At 39.6% G+C, this 16854-nt stretch overlaps 1 long non-coding RNA gene across 1 annotated transcript; it reads right to left on the bottom strand.

The window, feature by feature from the left end:
* Positions 1 to 3795: 3795 nt before the first annotated feature.
* On the bottom strand, positions 3796 to 16474 carry LOC146719720 (uncharacterized). Its single transcript, XR_014926369.1, has 3 exons — positions 15989 to 16474; positions 3957 to 4047; positions 3796 to 3877 (listed from the first exon to the last, which is right to left on the bottom strand). It is a non-coding gene; the product is annotated as an uncharacterized LOC146719720 (long non-coding RNA).
* Positions 16475 to 16854: the final 380 nt, after the last annotated feature.

Below are 16854 nucleotides of genomic sequence, written 5' to 3'. Positions count from 1 at the left end.
ACTGAATTCGTCAAATAATTAAAAGAAATGCATATTTAATCGAGCATCTTGACGGAAATGTCATCGGAACTTACAACTCAAGACAGATTCGACCGCATAGAGAACCGCTGCTGAAACATCAAAATCAAGATCTTTCAACGGAATGCAGCGAAGAAGAATTCTCAGAAGTGGAAGAAGAATCAAGAAACGTCAACGTTATTACGATTGTCCCGTTAGAAAAGCTAATCAGAAAACCAAGATTAGAAAAAGACAACACAAATCTAGTAAAACCCCCAAAAAATTGGTTTCTACAAGAAATCACATCTGAAATTCAATTTCTTGTTCAGAAGGGGACGTTCGACGAAATTTTCTCCTAAATCATCAATTTAATTATAATTATAACACTACTTACCTCAAAAAAGAAGAAAACACCCGTTTACCAACGTTCACATCTGAAAATAATAAAATTCCAGTTACAACTAATTTGTTACAAAAATTCGATCAAGAAAATTGTAAATTAGAAATAAAAACAGAAGAAAAGCAACCGGAAACAAAAGATAGTAATAAAAACAAAAGAAAAGTCAACTTACCTAGAATTAGACTAGAAGTACTCACCAGACAAGAAAATCAGCAAGAACCTGAAAAAAGAAAAAAATTATTACTTGAAATGAAAAATAGTAAATACATACCTGAAGAAATTCCACGAAGATCCCAGAAACAGTCCGGACAGCATTCTCCTGAAAAAGAAAAAGATTTAATTAAAAATAACAAATTAAAAATTAATTTGCAATTAATTAATCAAACATCATCAAATAATTACGAATTGATCGAAAAACAATATAAATTAACCAGAAGTAACGAAAGATTAGCAATGATAAACAATAAACTAGTAAAAATCAACTATAAGACTGGACAAATTACTAAATTAAACCTTAGCGAAAATTCACCAGAAACCCCTAGCGACACGACAAGTATACATAGGAGGCGCGCGATCGGGGAATCCCCACGCCGCAACGCAAGAATCGACGAACTCGACAATGACGCAACAGTGACAAGTCTTAACCGGTCAGTCGAACGACACGCCGCAAAGATGGAACACGTGTTCGGACGAAAAATTACGACAGAACAGCAGCTACAACAATTAACCGAATACGAAAACGATCTACTAGAACGAGTTTGTGCATTATTAGCGCCGCGACAAAAAGCTTTTGAAAAAATAGCGAGAAAACGAAATCGAATCGCGATACTCGAGGAGATGGAATTAATGCTACTCAACACACCCATCGTCGAGAGCGAGAGCGACGGCGACGACGAGATTACGAATATACGACACAAGGTAATTAAGGCTACGGCAAATACCATCGCACATATCGACAAGTTTGCATTGTTCAACAACAACGACAATACAAAAGCCGTAGTAACACAAACAACGACGGTGAAAAGTACAGATCTTGCTTCGACAAAACTGATATTCATCGAACAGAACATCGTAGGTACCGAATCGTCCAAAATAGTGACAGCTGACTGGGCGACAAAATTAGTAAAATACGAGCTGGAAGGAGAAAACGAAGGCAAGGAAACCGTCATATTTGACAGAAATCAAGACGACGAAGAAAACCGAAAACCAGCGTCAACACATGAGCCTAAAATCGTTCTCACACCGTGCCAGCATAAAGGACCACCCACAACGTCGCAGGCTAAAAATCCATGCACAACACCAAAAAGTAAGGTGCCGTTCACAACGCCGAGAGGAAAAGCATTATTTACACCAATCGACAATCCGACACCATCGACATCGTTCGCAAAGCCAGATATGCATCGCTCGATCAAAAGCAGACAGGAAATCATAATTTCCGAAACGAACAGTGAGACAGACGAGAATACATCCCCAAATCGGCAAAACTTGAAAAAACATAACAAATCTCCCAATATGCAAATAAATAAAGGAGAAAAAAGTAAATCAACCGGAATAAAACTCAAAAGCATCTCGAGAGTTCCACGAGAAATCCAAGAGCTGATACAGGACAATTGCAGCGCAAAAATGTGGACTAAGCAAATGCATAAGAACAAACGAAAGATGTCCTATATCGAAGCACCATCTTCAGACTCTTCCGACGACGTAGCGCTAAGATACAAAAGCGCTACGCGACGTCGACACAAGAGCCAAAACAAAAGCAGTAAGCTCAACGAGGAAGCCGAAGCCGTAGCAAAAACCTCTCTGGACTCTAGAGGTTTGTCATCCGCGGAACCAAAACGTCCCACGAATGGCAAAGAAGGGGGTATGCGACCGACGGCTGGTCGCAGTCCAGAGAGAGCATCCAGCGTCCAGGAACCAACCGACCCAGAGATGACATCCCGGCGGACGGAGCACGAGAAGACTGTAAATATTCATTAGTTGTAAGGGTAAAAATTGCATCACTTAAAATAATTAACAAGTAAAATATAAACACGAATCAGTTTGCATAATCTCGCTAATTTTCATTCAGATACGCTTGAGAGACGTAAATTAATAATTTATGTTAAATTAAATTAAACAAAAATCAGATTATTTTTAGGTTCTAACAAATTGACAAACAAACGTCTCACGATTGCCAATTTACGTTTAAGTAATTAGTTTAAATGTATTTACAAGATAAAAATTAAGTTTGATTAAATTTTATAATTTTAGTTAAAAATAGCGAAAATATGTGCAAACTGGTTACGCCGGGCTAAAGGTGATTGCAATAACGTAGTTGAATATAAATTCAAAGTTTATCTATTAAGCTCAATCGCGACATGTGATTTGCCAAATACAAAGGTAAATCAGACACGAGTCTAGTGAGCTAAGCCCAACTCACAAATGTGATAATTAACTTTAATTTTGGGTATATTTTTTTTTCTCGATAGTCATAAACATTATAATACGTAGATTTGATATCTAGTTATTTTTACCAATGAGGGCGTTTCATACGACATCGTGATATTTTAATTTATTATTAATTTTTTAGTTTAAAACAAGTCTGATTTGGCTAAATCACAGATCGTAACTAATCTTATATATAAGGTGCAGAAACAATTAGATTAGGTCTAATGTCATTTTAATTTTTGCGAAGGAAAGTATTTAAGTTCAGGTCAAAAATGTTAAGATAAACATTTATTCATTTTCATTCAAAGGTTTATTGTAAATAGTTATTTTATAATGCATCTGTAATAAGATTAAGTATATAACAGTTTTCCTAATAATCACAATTATACGTAACGCGAGGAGTAATCACATTGAATCTAAGTCTAATATTATTTTGATTTGATATTTAAAATGAATATTTATTTTAAATTAAGGTTGCAGTTATTATAAAACGCGTACGTGATATATTTACTTATATTTAGTATAATAATGATTTCGACAAAAAGGGAACTCTTGATGAGTTAAGTAGATCCTATAGCGTGGCGCGGCAATGGGCCGGAGTCCCGGTGGCGGGGCGCCGCTACATGATTGGCCGGCGGGTCAATGGTGGGGCGACGCTCGGGATCGGGTATAAAGCCCGCGGCACAAGAATGCTCGAGGCCTTTTGCTCTGAGCTTTGCTCTTGAGTATTGTGCCCGTGCCATCACTGGATGGAAAGTTACCAGCAAGCCCTTATGGTAATCTGGTAGTTTAGTCGCGAGATAAAAATTCGGTAATTTAAACTGAAGCGCGATTAATGAAGTGGCGAATTACTAACTACGCTAAGCGAATTATAGTGCGGGACATTAAGACTGTACTGAAAAGTTTTACCTGCAAAGGAAATAAAAGTTTTGTAAAAACCAGAACAAACGGCTCAGTGCATTTACCTGCATTTGTGATTCCCACGACGATCCTTTCCGGGCAGCAAAAGTCGACGGCGATCCAACGACGAAGTCCACAGCATCCCTCGATGTCCTGGAAGAAAAGGAGATAATTAAAATAATCCTAAGTCGAAACCCTTTGTGTCGTGACGACAAAGTGTTGCGTCACTTACCAGGCGGAAACCTGATACGGCAGGCCATCTTGGAAATCCTTTGAGCGGCAAGCCGACAAAGCAGCGACGGGGATCCATGTATCCAGCTATCCTGTAACAAAGAAGGAGGGTCAATCGACAAACAACCTTGACACTTGTAGAGGTTAAAGTGTCTGGCGACCATTAGTAAGGCGAAAGCGATCTGCTTCCGGTAAGTCGATTATCGATATTGTCCGGTCACAACCGTACGCCCAACCAAAGAATGTTATAACGAATTACCCGTAACCGTCAGAAATACCTCTTACTTCCTCACACCCAAATCAAAAATCGTCACAAAGATCGGGAACGAGCAAGAATGTTCTCAAGAATTACCAACGTTATACCGGATAGAGGACACTTGGGTACAGTTCACGCCAAAAGCACAAGTAAGACAGTTTTCACCTCAACAACTATGACCCATGGCATCTCTTACCTGGAGTTATTTAACACCCGGACCACTAGCTGTTAGTGAAATCTATACGCAGCAAGACATAGAAAAATTGAGAGACCACATTATGTTTCCCGCAGAGAAACCGGCACTGCTCAACGCCGTCGGCGTGGGCTCATCGGACATCCAGTTAACGCCGATTCCGTCTCGTTATACAAACTACTAGACGAAGAATCGCTCAACAAAATCGTAGACAACACCGCGGCAAAAATATGGAAAGGATTCATGAGTTTTGGATCAGCCACGGCCGGTGTCGTTGGAAAGTACTACTAAATAAGGATATCGTAGTTCAACCATGAATATATAAATATTTTATCTTGATTATGATTTTTTCTATAATAAGCACCAATTTACATCTAGCTACAAAAGATATATGTAAATCGAGTGTTAAACTTAGTCAGGGACAATTGGCGAATAACCGATAAATCATATATAGCCGCAGGTACGGTATAATAGCACAAAATTAATACGTTATTCTTCATATGAGTTTTCCATCAATTTACATGTAACTATGGAATATAAATGTAAATTGATAAATTTTAACTCTCTATCGCGATTTCTAAATAATAGATATAAATATTAAAAAAATTAGAAATCCGTTCCTGACACGAGTTATCTATCGATTTACATATAACTATGGAATGTAAATGTAAATTGATAAGTTTTATTTGTCCATCACAATTTTTAAATGATAGATATAAAATATTAGAAAATTTAAAAATTCGTTCCTGACACAAATTCTCTATCAATTTACATATAACTATGGAATATAAATGTAAATTAATAAGTTTTAACCGTCCATCGTGATTTTCAAATCATAAGTATAAAATATTAGAAAAATTAGAAATTCATTCCTGACGCGAGTTATCTATCAATTTACATATAACTATGGAATATAAATGTAAATTGATAAATTTTAACACTTCATCACAATTTCTTAATAATAGATATAAGTATTAGAAAAAATTAGAAATTCATTCCTGATGCGAGTTATCTATCAATTTACATATAACTATGAAATGTAAATGTAAATTGATAAATTTTATCTGTCTATCATGATTATTAAAATCTAACTATAAAATAATAGTAAAAGTTACAATTAAACTTTTCTACAATCTACATTCAAATATGAATATAAATTGAAGCAAATAAGATTATTTTAATCTATATTTACGAAGTAATACATTTTATTTCAAATCGCAAAAAGAATCGACATATTCTAAAGGATAATACCTAAAATATATATATATCGCTTGTAAAGTAGTAATTAGGTATGAAACCCGCTTTATTATGTGAACTCGGCTTTACTCTCAAGAAACATCTAGAAGATTCTAGAAGGTTCTAGAAAGACGGTTGAGAACCGTTACATTCCAAAAGCATGATGCAACGCTGAAACACGTTGCAACCAGCAAGGCCCGTTGCAAGCCGCATAGCGATGAGTCACCAAAGAAGCACCGCTATCGCTACTAAGAATACCGATAAGATAAGTCGGAGCGCATAGCCAACAAAGGCATACCGCTATCGCTACCGAGAATAGGATAAGGAAAGTCGGAGCGCCCGGCGATGAGTCATCAAAGGAACGCCGCTATCGCTACTAAGAAGCCATCTCTCCGGGACTTAACCGTCGCAATCTCTACCAGGAACAGATTGTCTCCGGTACTTCCCCGGCATATCTCTCTTGCCATTGGCTAAGCCGCATCGCCCGATGGGAGGAGCGAGCCACATTTTACGGTATATAAACCCTGCGCCCGGCACGGAACGGCAGTGATTTCGTCGCAGTGGTTCCAGTCAACAACAATTCAGCACTCAACCAGCAATTACTACGGGGTCCTGACGACAACGAGACATAGCCGCCATTTTGGTGAGATATAGCCGCCATTTCGGACCGAGGTACCGAGGCTCCTCAGATCTTCAGACTCAGAGGGAAGAACACAGTAGCGAAGTGTACCATAGCAAGGCACATTAGACATTGTCTAACCTTGTGAGTATTTAAGCCAGTTCACATATCCCTAAATAGTAAATCGCGACGGGCACTCATTATATTTAATCATTTTATTTAATCAATAATATTAACTCAATTCCACGTTACATTCCGAACTCTGAATTTTGAATATAGACATAAGCCATATATTACTCTGCATTTCCGATATTATTTCGATCCACGAATTGTATCTGCACACGTCTGCGTTACAATTGTCGATTTATTCAATATTTTACTCAATACTATTTGATACTATTTAACCAATATCGTATACTTACTCAATCTATTATAATAAATATACTTATGCATTTTATTGTATCACTGCTCATTTATATATTGAATGCCGCTAATCCCTCTGTACACATTAGAAACTATATCCTGTCAGAAGGTACATTCGCAAGTCATCTCTGAGGTGCACGTTTAGTAAAGTGAACGTCGCATTAGCCTATTAAGACAAGGACCAGAGAACCCGGCCTAGCCGGATGAACACCTATCTCTCTATTCTTTTACGCTTTTATTACCTTGCATTTTCCAATAGTTGCGAATACTTTACCAAACCGAATGACAGAGGTCTTGATAATTACTAAGAATTATTACTTCAATATTTAAGACTTAAATCTTTGATGCTTGAAAGTACAAATATTAATATTCTTGATATAGATATTAATACACGTACTAAGATTCCTTTTCCTATTCCACATTATTATCAATTCTCTTTCAGTTGTTACATCCAAGGGGCGTTGGGCGCCGAAACTACCCACGTAATCCCCGAGGACCGCGGGTGCTGGGAAATTTTTACGGAGATCTAGACCCGAAATTCTCGAATTATAACGAAGGTCGGTTCTGGATCGTTATAAGGGGTTTCTTCGTGACGGCCAAGGTAAGAGAGGAAGTTACTCAAAACTCCGGGGCAGGCTCCACAGGTAGAGTCACTCACAGCGACAGTTCCTACCAAAACTCGGGTGCAGGAGGTGCACTCCTCGAAATGCGAATCGTCTCCTATGGTGATATAGTGGCGTACTAGGCGCTCGTATAAATTCCGTTGCGCAAATTCCAAGTCAGTGAAACAACGATCGCAGATGATTGTGCGCGTAGTGAGGTGTCTACGGAATATAGCTATGGTGCAACGAGCGGACGCTACCCACTCGGCATAGGACAAAGATGGGGATTTAAGACGTGGATTAGGGTTAGGAATTCGGGGGCACATTGTTCATCGCGGGGTGGTTCGAGTAACTGTTGGCGGTTGACTCCCGAAGTGCTATACGCGGACCACCGGTGCGGATATATAGAAAATAGATGCGGGTAGCCAGATATATATACAGGGTGATTCAAAACAACCGTTTGTCCTTAAAATGTCGTATTCCTGACTCAATTCTAAGACGATTTTTCCTTTGCCAAAATTTTATCCGAAGCTTAGTTTTTGAAATATAAAAAGAAATAGTTAGCGAATTACAGCACGAGTACGGGAGGTAATCAGGAGCGGCGCAACACATTATCCGACGCGGGCGATTACGTGGGCGCTCGAAGCGATCAGCTGTTTGTTACACGCGGCGTTTTGTGTGTGTGTGTGTGTGTGTGTGTGTGTGCGTGTGTGTGTACGCGTACACACACACACACACACACACACTCTCTCTCTCTCTCTCTCTCTCTCACTGATTCTTACCTTGTAGAGATGTTTGATGTCCTTTGACGAATAATTGTTGCCTGACTGGATACAATCCGATATTGACACACTGTGACACACTGCATAATGAAATCATTTTTTTGTAATAAATTGTATTGACACTTTGATTCACGCACTTGATTAAAAATTATTGTAATAAATAACTGATTACAAATTACAACACATAATCACAATCTGAGAGAATTTTCTCTTAGAATTTGCCCTGAAAATTGTGGTAATCGTAGGATAATATTATATGGAAAAAATTTTATTAGAATTCCTCTAATTAATATTTATCACATTCAAAATAATAATATCTATCACAATAAAATATGAAACATGTTTTATTAATTTTACTAAACCGTAAAGTAAAATTAATGAAATATATTTTATATTTTATTGTGATAAATATTATTATTTTTAATGTGATAATTATTAATCAGAGAAATTCTAATAAAATTTTTTCCATACCATATTCTCTTACAATTATTATAACTTTTAGGGTAAATTCTAAGAGAAAATTTCTCTCAGTGTTTTGATTAATTATTAAAAATTACTTGTAAAAACGCGCGGCGCGCACAGCACACGTTACTCGATGCGGACGGCAATAGTTTACACGGCAAGGACACGACAATCATAATCACAATCTAAGAGAATTTTCTTTTAGAATTTACCTAAAAAATTATGGTAATCGTAGGACATTATGATGTGGAAAGAATTTTATTAGAATTTCTCTACTATTTATTATATTAAAAATAATAATATGTATCACAAGAAAATATAAAATATGTTTGATTAATTTTACTATACAGTTTAGTAAAATTAATCACACATATTTCATATTTTATTGTGATAGATATTATTTTTAATGTGATAAATATTAATCAGAGAAATTTTAATAAAATTCTTTTCATACCGTATTGTCTCACAATTACCATAACTTTTAGGGTAAATTTTAAGAGAAAATTCTCTCAGTGTACCGATTAATTATTAAAAATTACTTGTAAAAAGGCACACGTTACTCGATGCGGACGACAATTGTTTACACGGCAAGGACACAACAGACTGCGCGACGCTTCGCGACACGTCTAGACGATAACAATCACGCGGCGTTGCCGAACATGTGATTGACGCGAGACATGTATTAAAACGTATAATAATTATGTTATTAAAAAAGGCATATTATAACGTATTATAATTTTTTACGTTATAATACATTTTTTTTAATGACTTAACATTATCCGCCCGTTTTGCCCTTTCTTTTTAAGCGAGACGTGAGAAAAATGATTATGTTTTGCGAACAAGATGTTCCATGTATAAATGTATTGGTCGCTCTGAAAAAAGCGGATTGACTTTGGTCGCTCTGAAAAGAGCGGATTGACTTTGGTCGCTCTGAAAAGAGCGGATTAACTTTGGTCGCTCTGAAAAGAGCGGATTAATTTATAATAGGTGCTCAAAATGACCACCATCCATCCTTATGCAAGCTCTCATGCGTTGAAATAAATTTAATTGCACGTTCTCCATTACTTCCTCTTCAATATTCCAAATTACATATCGCAATCTGGTTTCTAAGTCGTCGACGTCCTCGGGAAGCGTTTTCGGGAAACGATTTACTTTTTTCAGAAAATTTTCGCAAAACGTTCGTCTTGATAATCTTCTGGTCGTAAATGTTGCACGCGTGTGTAATGAAATGCGTGCAACTTTTTTTCTTGTTTGCTCGAAAGGACGCTGCCAGTCTCGTTCTTCGTATGACGGGAGCCGATTGATGATTGATTGCATTGTCGATCTGCATCTTATATTTATACGATTCGCGGGTGGCCGCTGTCGCGGGTGTCGCGTGCCGCTATTCGACGCGGAAGGCGTGGAGGGGGAAATCGCGACACCCCGCGGATTGTATAAATTAAATGAAGATTGATAATGCAAACAATAATCTTTCGATTATTACAAGAGTTAAGAGGACGATATGGCAGCGTACACAAACGAAGAATATTACGATATGCTAATGGCACTCGGCGAGTGTCATGGGCAGTATCACGTAGCTGCAAGAAGATACGCCGAATTATATCCAAATCGAGCAAGACATCCATCGGCTCCTGTTATACTTCGAGCAGTTCAGAGATTACACGAGACTGGCAGTGTCCTTCCGGATAAACACGATACTGGAAGAAATCGCAATGCAAGAAATTTGCGAAATACGGAGCGAATTGTACGTGCTTTCGAAGATAATCCTGAAACAAGTATTCGAGTGGTTGCTCGAGAACACAACTTTTCTTACTCGACGGTACAAAGAACGCTCAAAGAAGAAAAGTTGCACGCGTTTCATTATACACGCGTGCAACATTTACGAGCTGAAGATTATCAGGCAAGAAGAACATTTTGCGAAAATTTTTTGAGACAAGTGGATCGAGATCCCAGATTTTCTTCCCGTGTGATATTCAGTGATGAATCACTATTCACACAAGAAGGTATTTTTAACTCGCACAATATGCATTATTGGAGCGAAGAAAATCCCAGAGTAACGCGGCTCAAAAATTTTCAAGTACGTTGGAAAATAAATATCTGGGCTGGAATAATGGGTACCCAAATACTTGGGCCCGTTATTCTACCAGATATTTTAACTGGCCAGACGTTAAGTTAAGAACCTAATCGTAGCGCATAGAAAACTAAGTCCAAAATGTTGGAACATTAAATTCCAACATTTTTATTTTAAGGGGGGAGGTGTCACGTCCGGCCGTATAAATTTTTTCGTTTACTCCAAGTTCCTTAAACGCTATTTGAAAAGCGCGCTAAAGCCGGCCATGACGCTTAACTCCGCCTAGAAACTAAACGTGGCGCTTCGTAGCGCCTAAGGATCTCCCACCACGGTGAGAGCCCCTACTCCGGAGAGTTCCCCCTCTCCAGGCCGCCGCAGGCCCGAGCCGCCGAAACGAAGGACCTCAGAGCAGTCCCGAATTTCGGCAGTTCTCTGCGCGACACCGAACAGTACAGTCGCACTTCTAAATTCTAACTCTAAGTCCAAATTCTAAATCCTAACTCTAATTCAAAAATTCTAACTCTAAGTATAATATCCTAACTCTAAAATCTAAATTCTAAGTCTAAATTCTAATTCTAAGTTCTAGTTTCGAATTCTGTACTACTATACGAATAAATCAGTGTATTCATGTGTGAAAACCAGTGTTCAGTACTCTTCAAAACTTCCACTCCCGTGATAAAACACGATAGCGCTTAAATCTGTCTTACGGCGTTTGAATTCAGAACAATTCAAAACTGTGTCTGGAGCGGACCACCGCTCACCACAGTTAGAATTAACATTCTCAGCAATTGCCAAAATAAGGAACTGATAGTGAGGTCCGCCGCATATCAACCTTCCTTATTTGAGTAATTATTCAGAGGATGCATCAAATTCAATATGCCTAAGACCCGACGCGCAGGAAGAAAGAATCAATTACGAAAACTAAACCGACTCTATCGCGAATCAGCGACCGAGGAATATTCTCAATTCCTCGGAGTGGAATATCAGGCCGATCCTGAATACGAGAACATTTTCAACATTAAAAATAATAACAACGACGAACTCCTACAGTGGAAGTGCATACCAATAACGTTCCAACCACGACGCCTGCCGCCGCCAAACATCCCAGTGAACGACCCTCGCCGCACGCACTACCTCCAAGTACGAGCCGACACGATCAAGAAAGTGCTACTAAAGGTAAGTGAAATTCATGTTAACCTAACGAATCGCGCGTGTTAGCAAATTCAGAGACGCTTTTACCACGTGGAAGAGAACATTCTAGAAAAATCTCCGACACATTTTTCCTCTTTTCCATCGTCACTGCGGAAGCTATAAAAAAAGGGTCGGGCTATAAAACTAGGGTCGACCACCACACGCGGTGCAACCCTCGGAATTCTAACACGGAAAAACGCAAATAGTTCAATCTCTTAAAAATCTTTGTGTCTCAAGAAATAACTTCGTAAATCCGTACAACAAAGTAGTCATCTAAACAATAATCAATTGAGAACACTCTCGATTTACCGACAATATACCGACATACGTTCTTTTACCGACGTTACCGACAATATACCGACATACGTTCTTTTACCGACGTTACCGACAATATACCGACATACGTTCTTTTACCGACGTTACCGACAATATACCGACGTACGTTCTTTTACCAACTAGTTATCGACACCTTACTGGTACCTTACCAGTGTCTTACTGAGCAATTACTGACGGTTTTACCGACGACTACTGACTTCTCGATTACTGCCGGGTTCACCGAAGATCTACGAGCGAATGACGCATTATCAATTCGATTACGCAACAAGCACAAATGTGCCCACTCACCCTTAGAGGTATAACCCCTCCTCCAGAAGTTAATCTCTTTGTACCGTTTGAACCCTTATCCTATTGCCAAGTTGGTGTCGGGTACATCCATTTTGAGACTAAGGCAGCCCTCTGCACTTCATGCTATTCCACCTTACCTAGAGTCTCGAAATTACTTTGGACAAGGATTCGGAAGCATACTCTAATCATAGGCGGAACACCTATCGGAATAAATTGCGGAGTCTGCAACTTCAGACTTACCCTCACGCGAATCGGTGATTTGTGCGAGCTTTGTCAGTTTACGTACGAAGATTACTTACGCAACCCCAACGACGTTTCGCATAGAGCAATCGACGAAGCTATCTTTATTACAGTAGAGTCACAGGTAGGTCCCACGCAATAATCCGATCACCTCAGTTCCAGCGCGAATAACCTCAGATCGCGGGTATCCCCGGGGAGAATCGCATAGATTCGCGTACCCGTAATAGCGATCGTGTCTCGTGGAAAAAGCCGAGCTCTGCATTCAAATTTTCGCAGCCGCGACCCCACGAGACGTAACAACGTGGAACTTTTGAAAGAAAATCTGCCCGATTTTTTAGAAGAAGTGCCACTATTTGAAAGAAATAAAATGTTCTTTCAACAAGACGGTGCTGGACCACACAACGCCAGGATTGTAACAAACTACTTGAACGAGCAGTTTCCTGGACGTTGGATGGGTCGGTATGGCCCGATACGTTGGCCCGCAAGATCCCCGGACCTTAATCCTCTTGATTTCTTTTTATGGGGATACTGTAAGGAATCAATATACAAAACGCTTCCCGAGGACGTCGACGACTTAGAAACCAGATTGCGATATGTAATTTGGAATATCGAAGAGGAAGTAATGGAGAACGTGCAATTAAATTTATTTCAACGCCTGAGAGCTTGCATAAGGATGGATGGTGGTCATTTTGAGCACCTATTATAAATTTATCCGTTCTTTTCAGAGCGACCAAAGTTAATCCGCTCTTTTCAGAGTGACCAAAGTCAATCCGCTCTTTTCAGAGCGACCAAAGTCAATCCGTTCTTTTCAGAGCGACCAATACATTTATACATGGAACATCTTATTCGCAAAACATAATTATTTTTCTCACGTCTCGCTTAAAAAGAAAGGGCAAAACGGGCGGATAATGTTAAGTCATTAAAAAAAATGTATTATAACGTAAAAAATTATAATACGTTATAATATGCCTTTTTTAATAACATAATTATTATACGTTTTAATACATGTCTCGCGTCAATCACATGTTCGGCAACGCCGCGTGATTGTTATCGTCTAGGCGTGTCGCGAAGCGTCGCGACGCGTCGCGTCGTCCGTCGCCGCAGTCTGTTGTCGTGTCCTTGCCGTGTAAACAATTGTCGTCCGCATCGAGTAACGTGTGCCTTTTTACAAGTAATTTTTAATAATTAATCGGTACACTGAGAGAATTTTCTCTTAAAATTTACCCTAAAAGTTATGGTAATTGTGAGACAATACGGTATGAAAAGAATTTTATTAAAATTTCTCTGATTAATATTTATCACAATAAAATATGAAATATGTGTGATTAATTTTACTAAACTGTATAGTAAAATTAATCAAACATATTTTATATTTTCTTGTGATACATATTATTATTTTTAATATGATAAATAGTAGAGAAATTCTAATAAAATTCTTTCCACATCATAATGTCCTACGATTACCATAATTTTCTAGGTAAATTCTAAGAGAAAATTCTCTTAGATTGTGATTATGATTGTCGTGTCCTTGCCGTGTAAACTATTGCCGTCCGCATCGAGTAACGTGTGCTGTGCGCGCCGCGGGTTTTTACAAGTAATTTTTAATAATTAATCAAAACACTGAGAGAATTTTCTCTTAGAATTTACCCTAAAAGTTATAGTAATTGTAAGAGAATATGGTATGGAAAGAATTTTATTAGAATTTCTCTGATTAATAATTATCACATTAAAAATAATAATATTTATCACAATAAAATATAAAATATATTTCATTAATTTTACTTTACGGTTTAGTAAAATTAATAAAACATGTTTCATATTTTATTGTGATAGATATTATTATTTTGAATGTGATAAATATTAATTAGAGGAATTCTAATAAAATTTTTTCCATACAATATTATCCTACGATTACCACAATTTTCAGGGCAAATTCTAAGAGAAAATTCTCTCAGATTGTGATTATGTGTTGTAATTTGTAATCAGTTATTTATTACAATAATTTTTAATCAAGTGCGTGAATCAAAGTGTCAATAGAATTTATTACAAAAAAATGATTTCATTATGCAGTGTGTCACAGTGTGTCAATATCGGATTGTATCCAGTCAGGCAACAATTATTCGTCAAAGGACATCAAACATCTCTACAAGGTAAGAATCAGTGAGAGAGAGAGAGAGAGAGAGTGTGTGTGTGTGTGTGTGTGTGTATACGCGTACACACACACGCACACACACACACACACACAAAACGCCGCGTGTAACAAACAGCTGATCGCTTCGAGCGCCCACGTAATCGCCCGCGTCGGATAATGTGTTGCGCCGCTCCTGATTACCGCCCGTACTCGTGCTGTAATTCGCTAACTATTTCTTTTTATATTTCAAAAACTAAGCTTCGGATAAAATTTTGGCAAAGGAAAAATCGTCTTAGAATTGAGTCAGGAATACGACATTTTAAGGACAAACGGTTGTTTTGAATCACCCTGTATATATGTCGTCGTCAATTATGATGAGCGGTTGATAATATCTATAAACGTATCGCAGGGCAATGAGTGTGTGTGCGGAGGCGCGCAAGTGTGACGGCGGCGTGGGTCATCGACCGCGTGTTGGGGAAGACGCGCAAATATGGCGGCGGCGTGGGTCGTCGGCCACGTGTTTGAATAAGGCGCACAAGTATGGCGGTGGCGTGGGTCGTCGACCGAGTGTTGAAGAAGGCATGCAAATATGGCGGCGGCGTGGGTTGGCGACCACGTGTTCGAATAAGGCGCGCAAGTATGACGGTGGCGTGGGTCGTCGACCGCGTGTTAGGGAAGACGTGCAAATATGGCGGCGGCATGGGTTGCCGACCACGTGTTCGAATGAACCGCGCAAGTATGGCGGTGGCGTGGGTCGTCGACCGCGTGTTAGGGAAGACGTGCAAATATGGCGGCGGCGTGGGTTGCCGACCACGTGTTCGAATGAAGCGCGCAAGTATGGCGGTGGCATGGGTCGTCGACCGCGTGTTAGGGAGGATGCGCAAATATGGCGGCGGCGTGGGTTGCCGACCACGTGTTCGAATGAACCGCGCAAGTATGGCGGTGGCGTGGGTCGTCGACCGCGTGTTAGGGAAGACTTCCGAATATGGCGGCGACGTGGGTTGCCGACCACGTGTTCGAGTAAAGCGCGCAAATATGGCGGTGGCGTGGGTCGTCGACCGCGTGTTAAGGAAGACGCGAAAGTATGGCGGCGGCGTGGGTTGCCGACCACGTGTTGAAGAAGACGCGCGAATATGATATGGCGGCGGCGTGGGTGCCGACCACGCGTAATCGCGGCCACGTACTGTTGTACAAATCACTTACCGTGATGCTGCGTTTTCTTGTTAGTCCTTGTCCGGTGTTTCTGCTAGCCCTGTTGTAATATGGACAGTGCGCTGTCCTGTGGCCACGCGCTCGAGGTCCTTTGTGATGATTTCCGTGTCGGAGAAACGGGTCGTTCACGAGGAGAAGGAATTTGCGCGAAGGCAGGTTGTCGAATGAACGTAGCCACTTCACGATTTACTTATGTTCGTAACAATTTATTTCACGTTTAACACAAGGCGTATGGAGGCCGTGAGGCGGCGATTATGGTTAACGAGCTTATGTTCCTAAAATATAGCTAAACAAGAATCGGTGAATAATGTTTGATTTATCTACGTCGCCCGGTTACAAGTCGTCGTTTTCTAGTCGAGACGTTAAGGATTCGGTCGTATTTAGCACGCGTCGGAACGGCGTCACTTAAGTCGATGCGGAGTTACACGGGAATCGGTGTTCACACGTTGACGCCGGAACTAGAAGTGACTCGCCTGTCATTCGTCATCGGGTGCGTCTAGATGGTGGGTGTCGTTCCTTTCTATGTTCACCGTCGCGCCGCCTGGTGGTGTTGTCCACTAATGTCGGCCATCTTGAATTGTGTCTAGTGTCTAATGTCTAGTGTCTAATGTCTAGTGTCTAGTATCTAGTGTTTAGTGTCTAGTATCTAGTGTCTAGTATCTAGTGTCTAGTGTCTAGCGTCTAGTGTCTAATGTCTAGTGTCTAATGTCTAGTATCTAGTGTCTAGTATCTGGTGTCTAGCGTCTAGTGTCTAATGTCTAGCGTCTAATGTCTAGTATCTAGTGTCTACTTATTTCTTTAGGCAACACGCCGGGATTGAACTTATACTAAAGCGAACGAGCAATGCGTTGGGAAAA

Source organism: Nylanderia fulva, unplaced genomic scaffold (genome assembly GCF_048542155.1).
Source record: "Nylanderia fulva isolate GAGA-0341 unplaced genomic scaffold, ASM4854215v1 Scaffold89, whole genome shotgun sequence".
In the NCBI taxonomy this organism is placed as follows: Eukaryota; Metazoa; Arthropoda; class Insecta; order Hymenoptera; family Formicidae; genus Nylanderia; species Nylanderia fulva.
The sequence above is the reverse complement of the archived record's forward strand: the minus strand, read 5'-3'. Positions and strand labels throughout refer to the sequence as shown.